Source organism: Marmota monax, unplaced genomic scaffold (genome assembly GCF_021218885.2).
Source record: "Marmota monax isolate L192 unplaced genomic scaffold, Marmota_monax_Labrador192_F-V1.1 WCK01_AAM20220418_F8-fsc00671, whole genome shotgun sequence".
NCBI classification, from domain to species: Eukaryota; Metazoa; Chordata; class Mammalia; order Rodentia; family Sciuridae; genus Marmota; species Marmota monax.
In genome coordinates this window covers 22,709-34,062 of record NW_026695249.1, presented here as the reverse complement: position 1 = coordinate 34,062, position 11,354 = coordinate 22,709, and positions in this window count along the sequence as shown.

The following is an 11,354-nucleotide window of genomic DNA, read 5'->3' as shown; positions in this document are numbered from 1 at the left end:
CTTGGAAAGCTGGGAATGGAGCCACCATTTGACCCAGCTATTCCCCTTCTCGGTCTATTCCCTAAAGACCTAAAAAGAGCATGCTATAGGGACACTGCTACATCGATGTTCATAGCAGCATAATTCACAATAGCAAGACTGTGGAACCAACCTAGATGCCCTTCAATAGATGAATGGATAAAAAAAATGTGGCATTTATACACAATGGAGTATTACTCTGCATTAAAAAATGACAAAATCATAGAATTTACAGGGAAATGGATGGCATTAGAGCAGATTATGCTAAGTGAAGCTAGCCAATCCCTAAAAAACAAATGCCAAATGTCTTCTTTGATATAAGGAGAGTAACTAAGAACAGAGTAGGTTCGAAGAGCATGAGAAGAAGATTAACATTAAACAGGGATGAGAGGTGGGAGGGAAAGGGAGAGAGAAGGGAAATTGCATGGAAATGGAAGGAGACCCTCAGAGTTATACAAAAGTACGTACAAGAGGAAGTGAGGGGAAAGGAAAAAAATAATACAAGGGGGACAAATGAATGTCAGTAGAGGGGGCAGAGAGAGAAGAGGGGATGGGAGGGGAGGGGAGGGGGGATAGTAGAGGATAGGAAAGGCAGCAGAACACAACAGACCCTAGTATGGCAATACGTAAATCAATGGATGTGTAACTGATGTGATTCTGCAATCTGTATATGGGGTAAAAATGGGAGCTCATAACCCACTTGAATCAAAGTGTGAAATATGATATATCAAGTACTATGTAATGTTTTGAACAGCCAACAATAAAAATTTTTTAAAAAAAGGACCTAAAAAAAAGAAAAAAAAAAACCTAAGCGGTACCATAAACCTAAACATAACCATAGCCTTAACATTACCCCTAAAACTAAATCTAACCCTAAACCTAAACCTAAACTTACATCTAACCATATTTATTAATGTAAGCCTTATCCTAATCCTAATAATAACCCTACCCCTAACCTTAACCCTAACCCTAAATCTACCATAATCCTGTCCCTAGACTTAAGGCTGAAGGTAATCCTCAATCTAGCCCTATCACTAACAATAGCTCAAACCCTAGCCCTTACACTAAATGTAATATGAGCCCAAACCCTAAATCCAATCCTAGCCCTAATCCTAACCATAACCATAGACCAAACCCTAGCTCTAACTCTAACCTTTACCCTAACCATAACCCTAAACTTAATGCTAAACCTAGCCTAACCCTAACTCTATCCCTAGGCCTGATTATAACCTGAAGCCTCAACCTAGCCCTAACACTTACTCAATCTCTGACCCTTACCTTTAACCTAACTGTATGAAAATGATAAGCGTAACCCTAACCCTAAACCCAGCCCTAATCCTAAACTTGAAACTAGACTTCACCTTAGCTCTAACCCCACCCATTTCCATAACCCTAAACGAAAATGTCATGATAACCCTGTCCCTAACCCTAAACCTACTCTAACCCTAACTGTAAACCTAACCCTAGTCCAAACCATAAACCTAACCCTTGCCATAGTCCTAACTCTAGCTCAAACTCTAACAATTATGCTAAAGTTAACACTAACCCTAGTCCTAAACCTAAACCTAACACTAACCCTAACCCAACATCTAAACCTGTCCATTACCTTAACCTAATGGTAACCCTAACCCTAACCCTAACCCTAACCCTATCCTTAGCACTAACCCAGCTCAAACCCTAACCCATACCCTAACCCTAACACTAGCCTTAACCCTAATCCTAATCTTAATTCTAGCCCTAATACTAAACATAACCCTAACTCTAGCCCTAGCTCTAAGCCTATCCATTACCCTAATGATAACCATAAACCTAATGCTAACCCTAGGCCTAACCCTAACCCTGTCCATTACCCTAAATCTAACCTGAGCCCTAAAGTTAACCTGAAGTCTAAACCTAACCTTATCCAGTACCCTAACCCTAACTCAAACCTAATGCTAGTTTGAGCCATAAACCTAAACCTCAACCTAACCAAAACCCAAAACCTGACTCTTACTGTTATAATACTTCTACCTCTCAAATTGAACCTCACCCTAAACCTAATTCTGAAACTAGACCTAGCCATAAATCTTACCCGAAAACTATCCCTAAACATAACCCTAGACCTGATATTAGCCCTAGCCCTAATTCTTGCCATAACCCTAACACAAATGCTAGTCCTCATCCTAGTCCTAAATCTAGCCTTGATCCTAACCCGAACCCTAACTCTAGCTCTATCCCTAATTTTATACCTCGCCCTAGTTCTGACCCTTGCTATAACCCCATCCCTTCCCCAAAATCTAACCCTAACTCTAACTCTAGACTTAAGCCGTACACTAATCCTATACCTGATCCTAGCCCTAATTTAGCCCTAACCCTACCACTAGCACTAAGAATAACTCTAACTCTTGCCCTAGTACTATTCCTATATCTAACCATATCTGTTACCATAACCCCAACACTTACCATAACCTTAGCCCTAACACTAGCCCTAGCCCTGACCCTAGAACTAAACATAACTCTTAAGTCCAACCCTAACCCTAACCCTAATCTCACACTAACACTAGCCATAACACTAACACTAATCCTAAAACTAGCCCTAATCTAGTTCAAGCCCTAAAACAAAACCAAGCCATAGCCCTAACCCTAACCCTTAATCTAAAGCAAAACCTAACCCTACACCTAGCCCTAACCTTAGCTCTAAATCAAGTCATAACCTAACCCTAAAACTAACCTTGAGCCTGACTCTGACCTTACACTAACTTTAGCTCTAACATCACCCTAAAAGTATACCTAACCCTATCAATTACTCTAACCCTAACTCTAAGTCTAACCCTAATGCTAATTTGAGCCCTAAAACTAAACCAAAACCTAACCCAAACTCTTAGCAACACACGGACTCTAATAACATACCTAGCTCTAAACTGACCCTTACCTTAAACATAACCCTTAAACTAGACTTAGCCATAAAACTAACCCTAACTTTATCCCTAACTGTAACCCAAACCTGACATTAGCACTCTACCTTATTCTTGCCTTAAACCAACACAAACCCGAGCCCTCATCCTACTACTAAACCTAGCCTTAATCCTAACCCGAACCCTAACCCTAGCCCCAACCCTAAATTCAACCATCACCCTAGTTCTAAACCTAGGTATAACCACATCCTTTCCCCTAACCCTTACCCTAAACTTAACACTACCATTAACACTAACCATAGCCCTAACCCTAGGCCTAATCCTAACACTAACCATAGCTCTAATCCTAGTCCTAATTTATTGCAAACTGTAACCCTAACTCTAGCTCTAGCCCTAAGACTAACACTAACTTTAGCCCTAGACCTATTTCTAGTACCAAAAGTATCTATTGCCTAACCCTAAAACTAGCCCTAACCTTAGTTCTAATCCTAGCCATAGTCCTAAACCTAGAAATAACCCCAACTCTAAATCTAACCCTAACTCTAAACCTAAACCTCACCCTAACACTAGCTCTAACTCTAATTTGAAAACTAGCCCTAACCCTAGACATAGCCCACAAAAAACTGAGCTACAGCCCTACAATTAACCTTTAATCTAAACCAAATCCTAACTCTACACCTAGTCCTAACCCCATCCCTACAACTAATACTGACCCTGATTCTGACCCTAAAACTAACCCTACTCTGAACATAATTCTAAACCTAAACCTAACCTAAACACTAGACCTAGCCCTAATCCTCACCCTAAAAATACCTCTAACTGTAAAGCTAGTTCTTACATTAGCCATAGCCCTAAACCTAACACAAAACCTAGCACTAATCTGAGCCTCAACCCTAGCTTGAACCCTAACCCTAACACTAACACTAACCCAAACACTAGCTCTAAACCTATTCCTTACCCTAAGCCAAAATCTCACTCTAATGCTAGCCTAGTTCTAACCATAATCCTTAGCTTACCTCAAACCCTAACTATATTACTAGTCCTAACCCTAGCTCTCATTCTATCTCTAACCCTAACCCGAAGCCTAAGCCTAACCCTTACCCTTATTCTGACCCTAAAACTAACCTTAGGTCAAAGCCTGACCTTAACACTAAACCGAACCCTAACACTAGCCCTACCAGTACACCTATACCTAAAGCTAACCATAACACTAGCACTAGACCTAAACTTAATCCTAAATATAGCAATAACTCTAGCACTAGTCCTAAACAAAAACCTAGCCCTAGCCCTAAAATAACCATTAACCTAACACAAACACTAACTCTAGCCCTAGAGCTAACCCTAGATCTAATTCTGGCGGTAACCATAAACCCAATGCTAGTCCGAAAACCGATGCTTACCCTAACACAAACCCTAGCTCTAAACCTTATCCTAACCCAAAACTTATACCTAACACTAGACATATCTATAAACGAAACCCCAAAAAATAGCTATAACCATAGCCCTAGCTCTTATATTACCCATAGCCCTAACACTAGCCATAAACCTCACACAAAACCAAGCCCCAATACAAGCCCTAAACCTAGACCTAAGCATAACCTTAAACCTAACCCTAGCACTTACACTAAACCTAATGCTTGCCCTAGCTCTAACCCTAGCTCAAACTCTAACCCTTAGTCTAAACATAACCCTAGCTCTAAAACTAACCCTAACCCCATCCCTAATCCTAAGTGTAACCATAGCCCAAATTATAGCTCTAACTTTATCCATTACCTTAAAAATAACCCTAACCCTAATGCTAACACTAGCAGTAACCTTAACTCTAACCCTAAACCTAACCCTTACCCTAACCATAGCCCTAATCGTAGCCCTGATTCTAACCCTAACCCTTGCCCTAGTTCTATACCTAGCTCAAATCCTAACCCTTACCCTAAACCAAATCCTAACACTAAACCTAGGAGTAACCCAAACCCTAGGCCTAATCCTAAATTTAACCTAAGCCCTAACACTATTACTAAACTTATTAATTTGGTTAGGCTAAACCAAATGCTAACCCTCGGCCTAATCCTAACCCTATCCCTAACACTAACCCTATATATTACTCTAAACCTAACCTGAACTGTAAACATAACTCTATCCATTACTCTCACCTCAACACTAACCCTAATGCTAATTTGAGCCCTAACATTAAACCTTAACCCAAACCAAGCCCTAACCCATCCTCTGACTCTATTAATAACCTAGCTCTATACCTGACCCCTACAATAAGCCTAACCCTTACATTAGACATAGCCATAAACCTATCCCTAACACTATCCCTAACCATGACCCTAGATCTGACATTATCCCTATCCCTAATCCTAGCCCTAAACCTAACACAAACCTTAGCCCTCATTCTAGCACTAAAACTAGATTTAATCCTAACCAGAACCCGAACCCTAGCCCTATCCCTAAATATTACCCTTGCCCTAGCACTGAACCTAGCTATATAACCCAATTCCATACCCTAAAACTAAACCTAACCCTAGCCCTAACCATATGCCTAACCCTAACACTAATCGCAGCACTAATCCTAGCCTAATTTGAACCCTAAACTTAACCCTACCCCTAACCCTAGCATAAGACTAATGCTAACACACACCCTAACTCTATTTCTATTTATAACCCTATCCGTTACTGTAACCCTCACAATAGCCCTAACCTGAGCCCTAATGCTAGCCATAGACCTAACTCTAAATCTAACCCTAAACTTAAGCCTAAACCTCATTCTACCACTAGCTCTAACACTATTGCTAATCCACAAACTAGCCTTAATCCAAGCCATAGCCCTAAAACAAAACCAAGCCATTGCTCTAACCCTAAACCTTAACCTAAACCAAACCCTAACCAATAACTAGCCATAACCCGAGCTCTAATTCGAGTCCTAGGCCTAAAACTAACCCTTACATTGACTCTTATCCAAACACAAACCCAGCTCTAAATATCACCCTAACCTTAAAACTAATGCTAACACCAGACCTAGATAAAACCCTAACCCTAAAACTAACCCTAATCGTAACCCTAGTTCTTACATTGGCCTTAGCCAAACCTGAGCCCTAACTCTAACACAAAAATAGCCCTAATCCGAGCCCTAACACTAGATTTAACCTTAACCTTAATGCTAAATTAGCCCTAAACCTAACCCTGATCCTAGCCCTAACCCTAGCTCTAATTCTATCCATTACCCTAAGCCAAACCCTATTCATAATGATAATTCTAGTCCTAATCCTAATCCTTAGCCAAACCCAAACCATAACCCTATTACTAGTCCTAACACCATCCCTCATTCTAGATCTAACCCTAACCCCAAACCTCACCCTAACCTTCACCCTTATTCTTACCCTAACACTAATTATAGGTCTAAACCTGACCCTAAACTGAAACAGAAATCTGAAACTAGCCCTACCAATAAACTTATACCTAACCCTAAACCTAACACTAGCCCCAGACCTAAACCTAATCCTAAATCTAGCTATTACTCTAGCCCTTGACCTAAACAAAAACTTAGTGCTAGCCCTAACAATAACCCTTAACCTAAACCAAACACTAACCCTACCACTAGACCTAACCCTAGTCCTATTCTGGCTATCACCCTAATCCTAACATTAACCTGAACACTGGCCCTGACACTAACATTAAACCAAGCTCTAAACCTGAACCAAACCCAACAGCTAAAAGTAACACTAGACCTAGCCTTAACCGTAATTCTAAAACTAGCTCTAATCAGAACCCTAGATCTTACATTACACATAGCACTAACCCTAGGCCTAAACCTAACAGAAAACTTAAATAACCATAACTCTAATCGAGGCCTAAACCTACCCTAAGAATAACCCTCACCCTAACCTTAAACCTAGTCCTAACCCTAACCCTAGTCCTCATCTTAGACCTAACCCTAGTTCAAAGCCTAAGACTTAGCCTAAACATAACCCTAGCACTATCCCTAAGCATAACCCTAATCGTAGCCCTAATCCTAACCTTAACACTTGACCTAACACTAGCTTTAACCCTAGCCATTACCCTAACTCTCTTCCTAACCCTAATGATAACCCTATCCATAACCCTAACTGAAACCCTAACCCAAACCATAAACCTAACCCTAGACCTAACCCTAAACCTAAACCTTGGCATAGCCTTAACCTTAACTGATACGCTAACACTTACCCTAAAACCAACAGTAATCCTAGCCCTATCCGTAGCCTTAATCTTAAACCTAACCTTAACCATAAAGCTAACCTTACATCTAAATCAATATATAACCCTAAACTTAGTACTAACCCTAATGAAAACCCTAGCCCTAATCCTAAACTTAACCCTGACCTTAACACTAAACCAAACCCTCGACCTAGACACAACCCTAGCTCAAAACCTAAACTTTACCCTAAATATAACCCTAACTCTAAGCTAAGTTTACTAGCCCTAACTCAAAACCTAAGCTAACTCTAGCACTAATCCTAACCTAACTCTAGCCTTAACAATAGATCTAACCCTATATGTTATCCTTAGGATAACCCTAATCCTAATGAAAACCCGAGGACTAACCCTAACCCTTTTGCTAACCCTAAAACTCTCCAAGCCCTAATCCTACCCTGAAACCTAAACAAACCCAATCAATTACCCTAACACTAACTCTAACCCTAATGCTCATTTGAGCCCTATCCCTAAACCTTAACCTAAAACAAACCCTAACACTGATCCTGACCCTAAATATACACCTAGGTCTAAACCTGACCCTTACCCGAAGCCTAACACTTCCACTAGACATAGACACAAACCTAATCCTAAATCTACCCCAAACTGTAACACTAGACCTGACCTTAGCAGTAGCCCGAATTCTAGACCTAACCTTACAACAAACCCTAGGCCTCATCCTAGCCCTTAACCTAGCCTTAATCATAATCCTAAGCCTAACCCTAGGCCTAACCCTAATTCTAACCCTCATTCTACCTCTAAACCTAGCAATAACACAATACCTTACCATAAAATTAACTATAACCCTAGCCCTAACACTAGGCCTAAGCTGAACACTAACCCTAGCCCTAATCCTAGCCCTAACTTAGCCCTATCCATAAAACTAACCAAAACCCTAGGCCTAAGACTAACTCTAACTCTCATCCTAGCCCTAGCCCTAGTTTAAACCCAATCTGTTACTGTAACCATAACCAGCCCTAACCCTTGCTCTATAGTTCGACCTAGCCCTAATCCTAGATCTAACAATAAATCCAAATCTAACCCTAACCCAAAGCCTAAGCCTAACACTAACACTAGCCCTAACCCAAATGCTAATCTTATAACTAGCACAAACCTGAAACCTAGGACTAAAACAAAACAGAGCAACAGACCTAACCCTAACCTTAACTTAAACCAAACCCTAACACCACACCTAGACATAACCCTAGACCTAATTTGAGTCCTAACCATGACCTTAAAACTTACCCTGAACCTGACTCATATCCTAACACTGACCCTAGCTCTAAAGACCACCCTAAACTTCAACCAAACACTAACAGTAACCCTAGCCCTAAATCAAGTCTTAACCCTAACCTTAAAACTAACCCTGACCCTGACTGATATCCTAACAGTCACCCTAGCTCTAAACACAGCCCTCACCTTAAACCGAACACTAACAGTAACCCTAGCCTTATTTCAGTCCTAAACCTAACCCTAAAACTAACCCTGATGCTGACTCATACCCTAACAATAACCGTAGCTCTAAATATTACCCTAACCTTAAACCTAAACCTAACACTAGACCTACCCCTAACCCTAACCCTAAAACTAACCCTAATTGTAACCCTGGCTCTTATGTTAGCCAATGCCCAAATCTAGCCTTAACCCTAAAAACTAGCCCTAATCCGAGCTCTAAACCTATATTTAACCCTAACCTGAACCAAAGATCTAGCATTAACCCTAGCTCTAAGGCTATTCCTTCACCTAAGAAAAACCCTAACCCTAATGGTAAACCTAGACCTATCCTTAATCCTTAGGCTAACCAAAACCCTAACCCTATTAATAGTCCTAACCCTAGCCCTCATTCTAGCTCTAACCCTACTCCAAACACTAATGCCAACCCTGACCCTTATTCTGATCATAACACTAACCCTTGGTCTAAAACTGACCCTAACCCTAGACCAAACACTAACAGTAGCCCTACACCTAAACCAAATACTAAATCTAGCCTTAACTCTATCCCTAGACCTAAACATAAACCTAGCCCTAGCCCTAACAATAATCCTTAACATAACCAAAACTCTAACCCTAACCCTAGACATAAACAGTCCGATTTCTGGCTGTAACCCTAACAGTAACTCTATCCCAAACACTGACCCTGCCTTTAGAGTAAACCTATCTCTAAATCTGACCCTACCCGAAAATCTAAACCTAACTCTATACCTAGCCATAACCATAACTCTACAACTAGCCCTCAACATAACCCTAGCTATTACATTACCCATAGCCCTAACACTAGGCCTAAACCTAACACAAAACCTAGAGCTAATTTTTGTAGGCCTAAATCAAGCCTTTAAGCATAACCCTAACCCTAACCCTAGCCCTAACCCTAACCTAACGTTTGCCTTAGTCCTAATCCTACCTCAAAGCCTAAATATTACTGTAAACATAAACCTACACCTATCCCTCAATCTAACCCTAACTCTAGCCCTAATCCCAAATTTAACCCTATCACTAAAACTAGCTCTAAACTTACCCATTACTCTAAACCTAAATCTAACATTATTGATAATCCTAGTCTTAATTCTAAACCTAAACCTAACTGGAAAACTAACCCTACACCTAACCTAAACTTCACACTTGCCATAGACCTAATTCTAGCTCAAACCCTAACCCTTACTATAAACCTAAACATAACCATAGCCCTAACTATAAGCCTAAACCTGAATCTAACATTAAGCATAGCCCTAAATCTACATCTACTCGTATACATTACCCTAACCCTAACCCTATCCCTAAAGATGTCCCTAGCCCTAATCCTAACCCTAACCCTATGAGTACTATAATCTTTTCCTTAGAAGTAACCCTAAACCTAACCCTCACCCTGGCTCTAACCCAATCTCAAAACCTAACAGTTATGCTTAACATAAATTTAAACCTAACCCTAGTTTTAACCCTAACCCTAATCCTAAATCAAGACCTATTCTTAAGCATAAACCTAGCCCTAAACTTAGCTCTAATCCTATCCATTACACCAACCATAACCCTTACCCTAAGGCTAACCCTAAGCCTAACTTAACCCTGTCGCTAACCCTAACCCTATCAATTACCCTGAACCTAATGTAAACTCTAAAAAAAACCCTATCATTACCATAACCCACACCCTAGTGCTAATTCAAGCCCTAAATCTAAAACCTAACCTCAAACAAACATAACAATAAACCTAAAACTTTCCCCAACCATAAGCTTAGACATGGCATTAGCCATGTCATGTCTAATCCTAGCCCTAAACCTAACACAAACCTCAGCCCTTATCTTACCCCTAAACCTAGCCTTAATCCTAAACCTAAACAAAACTTTAGGCCTAACCCAAGAACTAACCCTCGCCCCAATCTTAGCACTAATTTAGTCCTATTCATAAGCTAACCCTAACCCTAGCAATTAGGGTTTAGGGTTTAGGGTTAAGGTAATGAAAGGGTTAGGTTTAGGGTTTAGATGTGGTTTAGTGTAATGGATAGGGTTATGGTTAGGTTTAGGTTTAGCATAAGAGTTATTATTAGAGTAATGATAATTCAAGCCCTAAACCTAAACCCTAACTTAACTCAAAACCTCACCTTGATCCTGACCCTAATAATAACCCTAGCTCTAAAACTGACCCTTATTATACACCTAAATCCTACACTGGACCAAGCCATAAACCTAACACTAAAAAATTGTAACCCTAGACCTGACATTAGCCCTAGCCCTTATACTAGCCCTAACCCTAACACAAACATTAGCCCTCATCCTAGCCCTAAACCTAGCTTTAATCATAACCCTAAAAATAACCCTAGCCCTAACCCTAATGCTAATCCTTGCTCTAACCCTCAGTCTATCTATAACCCAGCTGGAGGTAGGGGAGTTGGAAACCTGGTATCTGATAAGCTGCAGAACCAAGCTGGTAGCCACTCCCACTGATAGATGGCGAGTAAGGTTTTGCAAGATGGATACCATTTATTACCCATGTATGGGGTCTGGTGAGGTGGGTGGTTCTGGAGTGACCTTGTGCTGTGTCCAGAGCTGGGTCTGGTGACCTACAAGCAAAGCCTCTGTGTTCTTTGCTGCCTTCCGTCTATGCAGAGAGCTCCTGTGTGGCTGAGATTGCTGTCTGCATCCAGAGAAACTGTGAAGCCCAGCCTTCCATCTGTGCCAAGATCACCCATTCAGCCCTAGATTACTTAAAATTTCTATGAT